Source organism: Astyanax mexicanus, chromosome 25 (assembly GCF_023375975.1).
Source record: "Astyanax mexicanus isolate ESR-SI-001 chromosome 25, AstMex3_surface, whole genome shotgun sequence".
Classification (NCBI taxonomy): domain Eukaryota; kingdom Metazoa; phylum Chordata; class Actinopteri; order Characiformes; family Acestrorhamphidae; genus Astyanax; species Astyanax mexicanus.
The window spans coordinates 4142766-4157164 of record NC_064432.1 but is presented as its reverse complement, the minus strand read 5'-3'; the positions used below and the strand labels follow the sequence as shown (position 1 = coordinate 4157164).

Sequence of the window (14399 nt, the reverse complement as noted above, 5' to 3'; positions counted from 1 at the left end):
TGGGCTCTCAAAGACTGAAAGAATCTTTTAGGAAGCACAACATTCCAGATTTAAAGATCCACAACATGCTAAGCAGCTAAACATTCCCAACAGACACATATTTACAAAAAAAAAGAACACACATTCCCAACAGAAACAAATTCTCAAAAGATGGAGGTTCATAGAACATTTTAGTCTTGGTTTGTTAAACACTAATATTTTATATTAGCACTGATGCTAATTATGGTCAATGCTAATATTGTGCCTAAGACGGCTGTTCAGAATCTTTTGGGAAGCACAACATTCCAGATGTAAAAACAGGCTAAAACATACGTTCTCAACAAACACAAATTCCCAAAAGATGGAGATTCATAAGACAATTTGTTTAGAAAGATGATTTTAACTCATGCTAATGATGATAGATTGTGGCCTAAATTTGTTTGGAATCTTACAGAAAGCATGCTTTTCTAGAACTGGAGACATGTAAGGAGCAAGAGCACACAAGGCAACCAATGTTTTTTTAAGTATCAAGCACAGAAAGATAGGGTTTTCATTTAGCATTGATGCTAACGATGACAGATGTTAATATTTTGGTGTCAATTGTCTTTAAAATCTTTAGGGGAGTGGAATATTCCACGCTCTGGGTGAACATAAGAGGCTGTTTTGGTCAACTGTATCCAAGAGTGTGTGTGGACATGCCTGTGTGTGTGTGTGTGTGCACGACTGGCCTGTAATGGCTTCCTAAAGTGGCAGTGGTTTATTGTAGGGCTGTAATTAGCGTTCAAGTAATGCCCGAGGTTTGTGTGTGTGAGAGAGTGAGCTTGTAAATACTTCTTGCATCCAGAATATCTGATTACTATTCTTTGTTTGAGTAAAATGAACGTTGTTGTTTTATTTTATAAACTACAGACAACATTTCATTGTCATTTAGAGCATTTATTTGCTCTAAAAAAAGCAGAGCTTTCAGACCTCAAATAATGCACAAAAAAAAAGTTTATATTCATAAAGTTTTAAGAGTTCAGAAATCAATATTTGTTTTCATGCAGCTTGGCATCATGTTCTCCTCCACCAGTCTTACACACTGCTTTTGGATAACTTTATGCTGCTTTACTCCTGGTGCACACATTCAAGCAGTTCAGTTTGGTTTGATGATCAGCTTGTGATCATCCATGTTTATTTGATTATATTCCAGAAGTTTTCAATTTGGTATAATCAAAGAAACTCATCATTTTTTAAGCGTTCCAAAGCTGTATATATATATATATAAATATATATATATATATATATATATATATATATACAAATATCAGCTACAGCATAATAACCACTGACAGCGAGGGAACAGTCAGTTTATGAACCAGACCATGACTCAAAACTTAGTGACCTACACAATATTCATTGGCCAGATGGTTTTAATGTTTTGGTGCATAATAATTATGGTTAGTCTTATGTCATTTCCTATTCATTAGTGGCCAACCAGAAAACACGATGGACTTCCTATGGGTGGAGTAAACCAAGACATGGAGCTGGAGTAGAACCAGCCAGCTTTAACCAAATCCTTCAGGCAGAGAGTTGGTGGAGAATGCGGGCTCTGTAAAGGCTAGTTCATTTCTATCACAAGTTGTTTACCATGATTAATGTTAGTCTGCATAGCAGAATGTCCAGAGTACATTAACATACAAGTGTAGCTTCTACCTGGCAAGTAGTCATTAGCTGTAGTGGTTGAAAATCACTTTATATCAACCTGAAAACTGCAGCGTTCACCATCCATCAGTGGAAGTTCTCTCGTCCAGGTCTGGAAGCCTCTTGGCCTGTTCGCTTAGGCTCCTGAGCACTCTGGCTCAGCTCCAGGCGTCAGGCCGAGCCCAGCGGCTCTGATTAGCTCTACAGAAACGGATCTCGCCCACAAAGAAGGGAACTGCGTCCAAGAAAGCTCTAGACAGCGACACAAAAACACAGATCACGCCGCCTGACACGCGACAACAGACAACAGCTGTGACACCAGTCAGGACTGACGGATTAAAGGTACAGCAAATAAAACTGTCATTGTTAGCCTGTCAGCCGTGTTTCTCCAGCTCAGCACTTGTCATATGGTCATGTGACATGTCACAATACTGGCCGCTGAAACAAAGACAGGTGCTCAATCAGCAGAAACACTGTACAGTTCCTTTCATCATCAATGTTTACAATATTTAGAACACCTTAGCTACTGTGCTATTAGCTTCTTTAGCTTCATTAGCACTGAGCTACTGAATTTTACTGAAGTAACAACTGCACTGTAGACTATTTCTATCAGAATATACTAGTAAAACTCTTTAGCATTTACTGAATTTCAAGCTCTTAACTTAATTAGCTAGTTCCAAGTAGAACATTTTACCAAAATGCTCCTACAGCTTAGGATTTAGGAACTAGGAAAGTTGGTAAGAGCCTCACCAACCCCAAGTTCAGAATCCAGTTACTACTAGTTACTATACACACATTATAATTTATTATTACTTCTACCTGTTAGCGTCTTATCAAATTGTTTTGTTCAAACTCTAAGAGTGCCGATGTTTTCATGGGGTTTGGATATTATATAATACGTTGCTAGCAAATGCTAACCTGGGAGAATGCTAACAATGACAGCTGATATCTAAATCTCAAACTAAAATGGTGTGGCGTCATTCTCAGCTATGTAATCTGAGGTAAATGGGGTTTCAGTTTAGCTCTCCAGCATTAGGCTGAATCAGTATTAGCATTAGCTGCTAACAATGCTAAGTGCTAGCTCGTTGCCATGGCTTACCGGAACTCTCAGGGTTCCTCAGTGTGAAGCTTTTAGGCAGCATTTACTAGTGGTTAGTCGCTAATGTTAATGCTGCTGCTTATTGTAAATAAACGGAAGCATTTTACTCACCCAAATAACTGCTACCAGTTGAGTGTTTGTAACAGTTTTTACCTTTTTTATGGTGGTTAGTGTCATGTCATGTCAATTGCTTTAAAATGTACTACTTTTAAGAGCATTTACTGAGATATTAGCTTCATTAGCGTCATGCTACCCCACTGTAATGAGGTAACAAACGCACAAAACAACATAAAAATATAGATTTTCTGTACATATTCTTTTCTTAATATTGGTTTTATCCCAATCTACCAGTAAAACATTTTTAGTAATTACTCTATATCAAGCTTATTATCTTGTTATAATTCATAATATCATGACACTTATTTCACTTCAATCAACCAATCAATCACATAGTCAGCTGATATCTCTAGCAATAGTAACCTGGGACAATGCTAACTGAACAATGGTAGTTAACCACCGTAAAAAGGTAATAAAGCTAAATTGGTAGAAATGCTGTACAATTACTACTATCAGTGTTTACTGGGTTATTAGCTTCATTAGATTCACTAGCTTCATTAGCGCCATGCTATCCCATTTTACTGAAGTAACAACTGCAGGAATAATCATAATAAAAATATGGATTTACTGTACATATTCCTTTCTTTTCACTCATTTCATCCCAATCTACCAGTAACAAACATTTAGTAATTAGCCAGAATTTGTTTGGATAAAATCCAGTTTAATTGGACAAAATTATAAAGACATTGTATTACATGTTGTTACTAAGGGCCTTTTCGCTAACACACTGAGAGATTTATTCATGTAATATTATGGAGGGCAAACAGCCAAGAAATATTTTTCGTCCAACCATAAATAATGCTTATATTTCACCCCCGTCTACCAAGAATGACTATGGATTTATGGCAGCTTTGCCTGGACATCATCAAATCATATTTCTGAAAGAGCTCGAGAGCTCTCACTCCTAAAGCGAAGTTGGGGGGGGGGGGTTAGGTTGCTGTGCTGGCTTTCATCCAGTACCAAGAAGTGAAAGACACATTTCCCCCCCACTGCGGTTTCAGTGGGAGTTATACTGCACGGGGGGCAACAGCAGCCTGACATGAAACAGACCCAGAGAACCAGCAGCTAAATATAATTCATTTCAGCCCTGCCACCTATTATTTTAAGCCTGATCATTAAAGCTTGAGCCATACCACACTTGATGTTGAAGCTGACATGGAACAGGTTCCAGTGCTGGCAGCTGAAGCAGTGCTGACGGGTCTGGTGTATACGTGTGAGTGCGTGTTGTGGGTGTGTGTGTGTGTGTGTGTAATTGGAGAGAGAAAGATTTCCTGTATGAATGCTATAACTGTCAGTCATGTTCAGTTAAAAGTTAAACAGCGGCAAAACGTGGTCAGTATCCTCTGCTGAGACGCTCAAAAGCGCAGCGCTCTTAAGATATCAATGTGCCAAAGTCAGAGAGGACCTGCTTCTTAAAGGAAATGACAAGTGACACACTGATTGTGATGGTTTATTTCATGCTACGCCCAAAACACAACCATGATTAGATGAGCACCAACACGAAACACTTTTAAATCCAGACTGAAAACCTACATGTTTGATCAGGCCTTCAGCTTAGCTTAAAACACTGCAGCTCCGCCCACTTTTATTCTGTAATGGCACTTTTGTATCATGTTTTATTCATGCTTTATTCTTATTTTATTTTCATTTCCAATTCTTTGTTGTTCTTTGACATGTTTTTAATTTTACTTCTCTTTGTTTTAATCATGTTTGAATCAATCATGCTTAATTCTTATTTTAGTTTTTGTTTCCATTTTTAATGTTATTCTTTTACATGTTTTTTTTTATTTGACTTCTCTGTGTATTTTCTATTTGTAAAGCACTTTGAACGACAGTTGTGTATGAAAGGTGCTATATGAATAAACTTGCCTTGCTTTGCCTTGCCTAATGATTTGGTGTACGCTCGTCATCAGAATCAACCGACAGGAATAAAACTTGGTGGGCAGTCCATCTTCAGTGACAAGTCAGCTTTTATCTTGGTGTAGATCAGATACTGTAAAAAAGATGGACGCCGTGTCGCCGTTCCCATTCATTCAATGAAAATGAAGCCAAAATCTTCCGCCATGTTGGCGATTCTGACACCTGATTCTGCGCAGTAGAGACCAGAGAAGGGAGAAAGACTGTGGATAGCAACCTACTCATTTAAATAACCCCGCCCCTGAGGGCTGCCTCGCGGTCACAGACTGCAGAGCGGGGCGGAGCGGAGCTGATGGTCTGTTATTGGTCCCACCCATAAGCAGCCCTTTTACCATAACCACACCTTTTTTGAATAGAACTGAATAACGTTTTAAAAAGCGAATTCTGTGGGGATATAAAAATTTGACAATTTAATCAGAGGTTACACTAGCTGCTGCATTTAAATAAAGGAGGTAAAATTACAGTATATTAGAAAAAAACGTGATTGAAAGTTGTCTGTTTTGCCATTGAAACCTATGGGGATGGGTGGAGTTACACAGCTTTCTGCAGCCGAACAGCAGGGGGGTGCCCGACCTGTGGTGGCTTCACTTTTAAGAGACGATGCTCTGTCCAGCTATATACAGTCTATGGTGTAGATAATCAACAAATCCATGTGGAGGTTTGGTGATCAGCCATCTGATGCTTGTATCTGACCAAGTATTGGGTGTTACTATGTTTGCAGTTGACAGTTTGGCAATGGATTGGCGACCTCTCCAGGGTGGATGCTCCCTTCTACCCAATGACTGTCGGGATTGGTTCTGGCTCCCCTGCTTCCCGAAATGCATTAGTTAGTGAGTATTGCTCTTGGTTTAAGATGAACTGCGTTGGGTTTAGGTTCTAAAGGTTGGCGAGGGACCGTTTTTCGCCCACATGTTTTGGTGTGGACCACTGTCTGAGCTGAAGCAATTCATGTTGAGTTCTGGAATTACCCATCTGTGAAGTGCAAGTCATTATTTTCACATTGAAATACAGCACACAGCGTTCAAAAACAGACATGGGTCTCAGACCCTGCAGTCCGTCAACTTTAACAGATTAGACTGCAAAACAAGCTCGGAAACTTGGGAAGGACAGAATTTCAATACGCAGTCCAAAATAAATCCCATTCCAGACGCAGCAAATCTCCAAGACCTTCCGTGTCCAAGGGCCAAACAAGAGATCCGTCCAAAAAAGGCAGAATCTGTTTCGCCCTTTCGAAAAGTAGCTGCTGAAGCCGTGCCAGGATATTTTTATGCCTCATATTTGAGGCATATTTGTCAAGACAGCATACTTCTCAATCAGTCCGGGAGCTGTCTCTGGGGTTAGGTGAGAGTTTGAGGCGATGCTGCCGAGTGCTGAGGCTAGCCAGAGCTCCTTGACACAGATTTAGCCCCTGGTTGCCAAATCTAACCACAGATATTCTAGTAAACTGCAACCAGGCACTTCTGTCCCTGGGCAACACCAGCATTCGGCTTGAGCAAAAACAAAACAAAAGGCTCTAATGTGGAGCGCATGCTAAACAAAGAATCTTAATGAAAGATGAAATCCAGGATTATGGCTGGATTTATAGTTTAACGGTTAACCGCCGGTCTGGGGTCAGCTGTTTCTGCTGAGCTAAATGGAATCACTAGCCAATGAGGATAGAAGAAGAGAATGGAACCGACGAAAAACTCTGACCAATTCATCAGAAACCTCATATGTAAACTGGTCAGAGTGATGTTTCTAATAAAGTGGCCAGTGAGTGGAAGCACATTAGAAGATAAGACAGTAGATAAGAATATTTGTATCATTTTTTTTTTTCAAATTTTTCCCATTTTCTCCCAATTTTACATGGCCAATCACCGAACCCACTCATTAGGACTCCTCCTATCACTAGTGATGCCCCAACACACCAGGAGGGTGAAGACTAACACATGCTTCCTCTGATACATGTGAAGTCAGACTCCGCCTCTTTTTGAACTGCTGCTGATGCAGCATTACCAAGTAGCATCACAGCGCTAACGCTCGGAGGAAAGTGCAGCGACTCGGTTCTGATACATCAGCTCACAGACGCCTCGTGCTGATCAACATCACCATATGCAGTAATAAGGGGAGAGAGCGCCATCTAAAAGAGCACCCACCCAAAAAGAGCAAGGCCAATTGTGCTCTCTCAAAGCTCCGGTAGCTGATGGCAAGCTACATGAACAGGATTCGAACTGGCGAATGTTTGGTAAGAATATTATTTGCCACAATTAACACAGAGCACTGAACAAGTAAATGTGTCCCAAAGCCGATGTTTTACATCATATGTGAGACAGGATTCGCAGCAATGACTCTGTCCGAATGGACAGTTTGGAATTCATGCAAAATTTTTACGTCAAAAATGACAGAAATTGGGAAAATGGACAGCAGCATAGCTAATAATTTGGCAAAACACAGCTACAGATAAAAAGGACAATAAAAAAATAAAAACCTGACCATGGCCGAATAATGTGTCCTTTTTTTAAGCAAACAGGAGCAAATTTTCTGTGATTAGTTTTATCAAAGTCCTTCATAGCTCTCGAGTTTCTGACGAGGATGAAACCGAAACTTATAGTGAAGCATTGCTCTGTTGTGCATGCATGTCACTTAAAGGCAAAAAGGCATCGCTCAGACAGATGTCAGATATGAGTCACATTAAAAAGATTAAACAAAATATTGTGTTCTTAATGGGTTTTATTATGGAAAAGAATCTAAAACAAACTTTCCATCAACTATATGCACTGACATAGAAACTATCGGTAATAACGTAACAATTGTTAGAATTCAGCCCCCCGTCCAGTTTCACTTTCGTGGTCTCTCATTGGCCTGTGCAAGCTAAGGTCAGCGGTCTGCCCATCACAGATCCCTGCAGGGCAATTAAACGGACTACGCTCGGTCATCACTTTGCATTGTGGGTGATTTGATTACATAACATAACAAGCCCTAGGAGCGCACCGACTTCATGACATATTCAGCACGACAAAGCATGCTGCTCCCCACCGTGCTACTGAGAGGAGAAAGCACAACATGACACAAACGAAAAGGAAAGCCGACAGCGCCCTGCGAGGGTTATGCCAAGAGAGTAGGAGAGAAAGACACAAAAAAGAAAGAGAGAGACACAGAAGAAAAGAAGCAATATAGCATATTTAGCAGAGTTGCAGTCAACCCACTATAGCATGTATGGGTATATGTGTGTGTTTTACAGGGGTTGTTGAAAAAAAATTAATAAACATGATTGCTTACTGACTCCAGACCCAGGCTGTATATCTGTTAAAAACTAAATAATTTGTTGGAAATGGCAAAAAAGCAACAACAAATAATTATGGTTAAAAGACTATTCAGTTGAGCTAAACCAATTACCAAAATAGCAATGCAGTAGTAAATGTAGGATTACAATAGCACTATTGAGGTAAATGTATGACATTTAAAAATAGAACTGCTGTAATAAATGTATGAACTAAATAGCATTGCTAAGTTAAATTTATGACAAAAATTGCACTGGTGTAGTAAATGTGTGCCTAAGAGAGCGCTAGTGAATCAAATTCTGACTAAAATTGCACTAATGTAGTAACCGTGTGACTAAAAGAGCACTGCTGAGGTAAAATTTTACTAAAATTCCACTGCTGTAGTGAAAAAGCACTAAAACAGCACTGCTAAGATAGATTTCTGGCCCAAACTGCACTGGTGTAGTAAATGTGTGCCTAAGAGAGCACTAGTGACAGAAATTCTGACAAAAGTTGCACTAATGTAGTAACTGTGTGACTAAAAGAGCACTGCTGAGGTAAAATGTAACTAAAATTCCACTGCTGTAGTGAAAAGCACTAAAATAGCACTGCTAAGATAGATTTCTGGCCAAAACTGCACTGGTGTAGTAAATGTGTGCCTAAGAGAGCACTAGTGAAGTAAATTCTGACTAAAGTTGCACTAATGTAGTAATTGTGTGACTAAAAGAGCGCTGGTGAGGTAAATTCAGACTAATATTGAACTGATGTAGTAGCACTACTGAGGTAACTTTATGACTAAAACAGCACGGTTACAGTAAATAAATTATTAAGATTGCACTGTTGCAGTAAATGTACGGTAAAAATTATTCATGCTTAAACATATACACACACACACACACACTCATCAGAGCCTGTCACAGATTCCTTAGCGTTCTGCGCTAATTGGTTATAAATTGGTTCCTTTGAACCCTTGTTCCCTCATAGCACTCACGAACCCACGCATTCCATCAAAACTTGGCCCATAAAACAACTCCCTCATTCACCCTCAGATTCAACATTCAGATCAAACCACCCCTGAAAACTGCCGTTCAGAGCCAACAGACCATAATACACTCATTACAGGGTTCTGATGCTTGATAGACACATCCATTACAAGCAATACATTTGTAACAAAAATTGCACTGGTGTAGTAAATGTGTGTGCCTAAGAGTACACTAGTGAAGTACAATCTGACTAAAATTGCACTGCTGTAGTAATTGTGTGACTAAAACAACACTGGTGCGGTAAATTTGGACTAAAATTAAACTGATGTAATAAATGTATGTGTAGAGTAATGCTACTGAGCTACTGAGTTGGCAGCTTTTTTTTTTTTTTACTTTTAACAGAGATTTCACTTCTTCCGCGAGTACCCTGATGCATGCATATTGATAAAACCTTCCATCTGTCTTCCTCTGGTGTCCATTCAGTATAGTTTTCTTGTTTAGCTCCATGGCAAAAAGGTCAAATACAGGGGTTATATAGGCTGAACATATATAAACAGCAGACGGGTCACGGGTTAAGACCTAGATTTGGACTGCAAGTGGTTCGTCCTAGAACTGGAGGTACAATTCACAGAGTAAACTGATTTGCCAATGTGGACTAGTCTACGCAGGGCCCATGTGGGACTGTATTGCCCAGAGTCTGCCTATAGAGGGCAACATAATGGTATTATAATGTGGATTTGGAATGTTCACTAAGGATCTTTGTGAATTTTGCTTGGGTTGCAATGAATCTGAAGACCAGGCAGGCCAAGGAAGTGTTGCAATCTGGTGGATATATCCCTGAAAAACAAACTTGGTGTGTGGGTGAGCATTATCCTGCTGAAATCACCAGTCCAACACCAAGTCCAAGGGTCCCTCATATCACTACTTGGGGCGACTGACTGTGGTATATAATGGTGGGTCCATTATCATCACACCAGCAGTTGGGGCAGTGTGTCCCTGCTCTCACCACCAAGACCTTTATACTCAAACTTGATCATCATCAAGTCCTAAACAGAACCTGCATTAATTGCTAAAAATGAATTGTGCAAGTTTATTGCTTACAACACCACTGCAAATGAAGGTGATGGTGGCTTGCTGAGGGATGGCATAGATGGCAGACAATTTGTCAAAATGACCATCCATCAGGCTAAGTGCTGCCACTATGATCAGGAGATTGCCGGTTCGAATCCTGTTTATTTAGCTTTCCATCGGCTACCGGAGCCCTGAGAGAGAGAGCACAATTGGCCTTGCTTTCTTTTGGTGGGTACAGTAGATGGCGCTCTTTTCCCTTCGTCACTCCAAAGGGTGATGTCGATCAGCACAAGGCTGCGTCTGTGATCTGTTGTATCGGAACCGAGTCGCTGCGCTTTCCTCCGAGTGTGTGTGATGCTATTTAGTAATGCTACATCATTAGCAGTTCGAAAAGAGGTGGTGGTTGACTCTACATGTATCGGAGGAGGCATGTGCTAGTCTTTACCCTCCTGGTGTGTTGGGGCATCACTAGTAATACGAGGATTCCTAATAATCGAGTTGGGTAGTTGGCCGTGGAAAATTAATAAATAAAATGATAATATAATAAAAAATTACCATCCTGCTTTGCTCAGTGTAATCATGCACCCCCCTCACAAAATATCTGTGCAAAATATCTTTCAGTGCATTGTGCAGCAGTATAGCAGTAAATGATCTCTCACCAAGAGGTGCACTATGAGAGCCTAGCTTCTGAGAGCATTTTCATAGGGCAATGGTTGAAGCATTTTATGCCCTCTTGTCGCGAGACCCAGTCTCTAATCAGAACACACCTGTACCACACCTGATCAGTCAACGTAAATGAAGTTTTTAGTGTGGCTAATTTCATCACAGTTGGTAACAGCTGCTTAGCAAACTTAATGTACACCAAAACAGCAACAACAATACCTCTAAACTTCGGTTTAGAATGCATGTGTGCGTGCATGTGTGCATCACTGCTTGTGTTTGCGAATTAAAGGTTGCGTGTGTGCATGTGTGAGAAACGAACTGTAAGTGTGTGTGTGTGTGTGTGTGTGTGTTTGTGTGTATAGGGGCAGCTTCACAATCTTCCAGGCCATTGAAACTGAAGCCCTGTGTGTGCCAGTGTTCCCTTTCAGGCCTTTTGTGCCCGAGACCAAACAAAACGGACACAAACAGGCAGGAATGAGGAAGAGGAGGGACAGTAAACACACACACACACACATACACACACACACAACGAGAGATTGGGGAACAGCGAGTGGAACAGAGAGTAATAGCCATACAGATCATTAGTGTAGTAGCCAGCTTGATTATAAAGTTTTATATCTTAAATTACTAGTCTCACTGACCTACCTCACCATTTAACTCAGTTGCATTGTGCGTGTGTGTGTTTGTGTGTGTGTGTGTGTGGTGGTACACAATATGAACTGTTGTTTGTTGACTGCTGATGTAAATAGCTGTTTTATAAGGTGTGGTTTTATAATGCGCTACCATTATGTTATAGCATGTGTGAATTAATGTGAGTTAGCCTTTTGCTATTGAAACTTAATGTGTTGCTTGTAAGGATGAACCTAAATGAACTTTTGGTCCGAAACCAAAACAATTAAACACTTACACTACTGGTCAAAAGTTTTAGAACACCCCCAGTTCTTCATTTTCTAAAAAAAAAATTATGTAAGCTTTTCAGGTCCAGTAAAAACCTAAAATGATACAACATCCAGTGAAGTGATGTAAAAGTTAGCAGTAAGCTGCTATGGCTTTTGAGGAAAACAAAGTAACTTAAAACTGAAAAAAAAACTGTATATTGTTAAAACAATACTAAAAATTCCATAATGTAAAAATATAAAATTGAAGTACATTGTAAAAAGGATTAAAAAACATATATTTTAAAACAAAGCCCTGAAAAAAATGTATTTTGTAAAAAAAATATTACCTGAAAAAAATGTTTATTGTAAAAAACTGAAAACATTTTATATTGTAAACAAAAATCAGAAAAAAAACATTTATATTGTGAAGACAATTAGCAAAAATGTATATTGTAAAACAAACATGAAAAAATGCATATTGAAAAAAATACCCTGGAAAAAAATATTTGTGAAAAAAAATTGTATATTGTAAAAAAAAAAAACCCTGAAAAAATGTATATTAAATCATATATTGTTAAAAAAAAGTTATAACTGAAAAATATTTTATTGTAAAAAAAACATATAATAATAAAATAATAATATAGTGTATTTTTCCAGGATTCCATTCACATTTATTTTTGCCTCTAAATAAATCAAACAGGGAAAACGTATTTACTTAACAAACAGAAGTAGCTTAGCTAACATTACTATCCTAGTCCTGTACAGCTCGTATCTTTCAGAGTGAAAAAAACAGCTTGTGAAGAGATAGTACATAAATCCGACTGCACCCTCCCTTTACTTCATTTACTTTATATATTTTAACAGTGTAAAATAGATTTACTGCTCATAAATCTTAAATGTAGGATTTATAACAGCTAATAGTCATGCAGAGCCCTGCAGAGCAGTCTTTGTACATCAGAGCTCGGCTCCAGAGAACACTTCAGGACTGTGTATACAGTGTGTGTGTGTGTGTGTGTGTGTGTGTGTGTGTGTGATGGTTGAGACAGGTAACAGAGTGTATGCAGTATTCAGTGTCAAGGTGACATTCCACTACCCCTCCGAGACCAACCTGATTAACTACACACCCCCACTGGCACTGAACACCTTCTCTATGCTCTGCAGGTCCAAGTGCTGAACTTCTATTCCTGGTTTCGACCAAAACCGCAGTTTATCTGACCCTGTTTCTGCAGCGGCGTCAATAGAGAGCAACACAGAGAGAGGAATGCAGAGAGAAACAGAGAGAGAGAGAGAGAGAGAGAGAGAGAGAGAGAGAGATTGCTGATTCTGAAGATGATAAATAATAATAATAATAATAATAATAATAATAATAATAATAATAAAATATTTTTTATCATTTTAAATAGCACTATTAAAGGGGATTGATTCTACAAATACAACAAAAACGTATTTTTTTCCTAGGAGCATTTTAGGTGTAACTCCTCCAAGATGCTGAGAAAACTATTCCAAGTGACTCTAACTAATTAATTAATTATTTTTTAGTAATTAAACGTACAATGTAACAAAAAAACATAATCATGATTTTGAAAAATCATAAAAAGAAAGAAAACACACTGAATGAGAACAGGTGTGTCCAAACTTTTGACTAGTAATGTAAATGATTTTATGCAGTTAAATATGTCAAACTGTAATAAAAATATATTTATTTATTTATTTATTTAAATAAATGTCATTAATAATAAATAATAATAAATCTTAAAGTGTATATACTATTACTATTATTATATTACTATATTTTTAGATATTCAAAAAAAAAAAAAGACAGAACAGCTAATTATTCTACGGAGCACCGAAAGGGACGTGGTGTATTTATTTATTTTTTTTACGTAGAAAGTGGTGAGCACCACTTACTAAGTGGTGAGCACCACATACTAACTATAGCTTGCTAGCTACAATTATCTGGTGCTCACCATTTAGTAAGTGGTGCTCACCACTTTCTACGTAAAAAAAATAAACGCTCAACGCTTAGTAAGTGGTGCTTACCACTTAGTATGTGGTGCTCACGACTTAGTAAGTGGTGCTCACCACTTAGTATGTGGTGCTCACCACTTAGTAAGTGTTGCACACCACTTTCTATGTTTAAAAAAATACACCACGTCCCTTTAGGGGCTTCGTATTATTCTTAGATATTTAGAAAAATAAAAATATAAAAACTAGTAGTTTTTTGGAGAGGGTTAATATGTAATTCTAAGCCCAATTTACTTAATCCTATCTGATTAATCCTTTAACATCCAGAAAAATCTTATAATCTTATAATAAAAAGTTGTCATGTGTCACAGTGTGCAAATATTTCTTATAAACATGCTAACATGATCAAAGGCTAACGGTCACTGGCTTAACTATGCTAACAACCAACCCATGCTACTTTCCCCATGATTAGCATGCTGTGTGAATTCAATACAGAGTGAAGGAGTGATAAAAACGAGAGTCTTACCGTCATAAAATCTCCTTGGGACTCTCCCTTTCAGAACAGGTCAACATCAGCCGAACATCCGCTGAGAACCAGCTTTCTTTTTTTCTTCTCGACTGAACTTTTCTTGTATTTTCCTTTTTGTCTGATTTCTTCCTCTTTTGGGGTGATGAGTGCTCCTCTGAGATTAGATTCAGAGCACAGCACCTCTTCCTGAGAAACGAGGGCAAGAAAGAGAGAGAGAGAGATTTACTTTTAAAAAGGTCAAAAGGTTTGAAAAGTTGTTTACAAAGCCAAAGCCCC

General features: G+C 38.7%; 1 protein-coding gene across 12 annotated transcripts in view; it reads right to left on the bottom strand.

Annotated features, from left to right (window-relative positions):
- sorbs2a (sorbin and SH3 domain containing 2a) overlaps positions 1-14399 on the bottom strand; it is an 89921-nt gene that overhangs the window by 62371 nt on the left and 13151 nt on the right. For all 12 annotated transcript variants that reach the window (XM_022681674.2, XM_049472230.1, XM_022681675.2 and 9 more), the window contains exon 2: positions 14121-14309. The gene's annotated coding sequence lies outside the window, so the exon portion shown is untranslated. The remainder of the gene's footprint in view (positions 1-14120; positions 14310-14399) is intronic.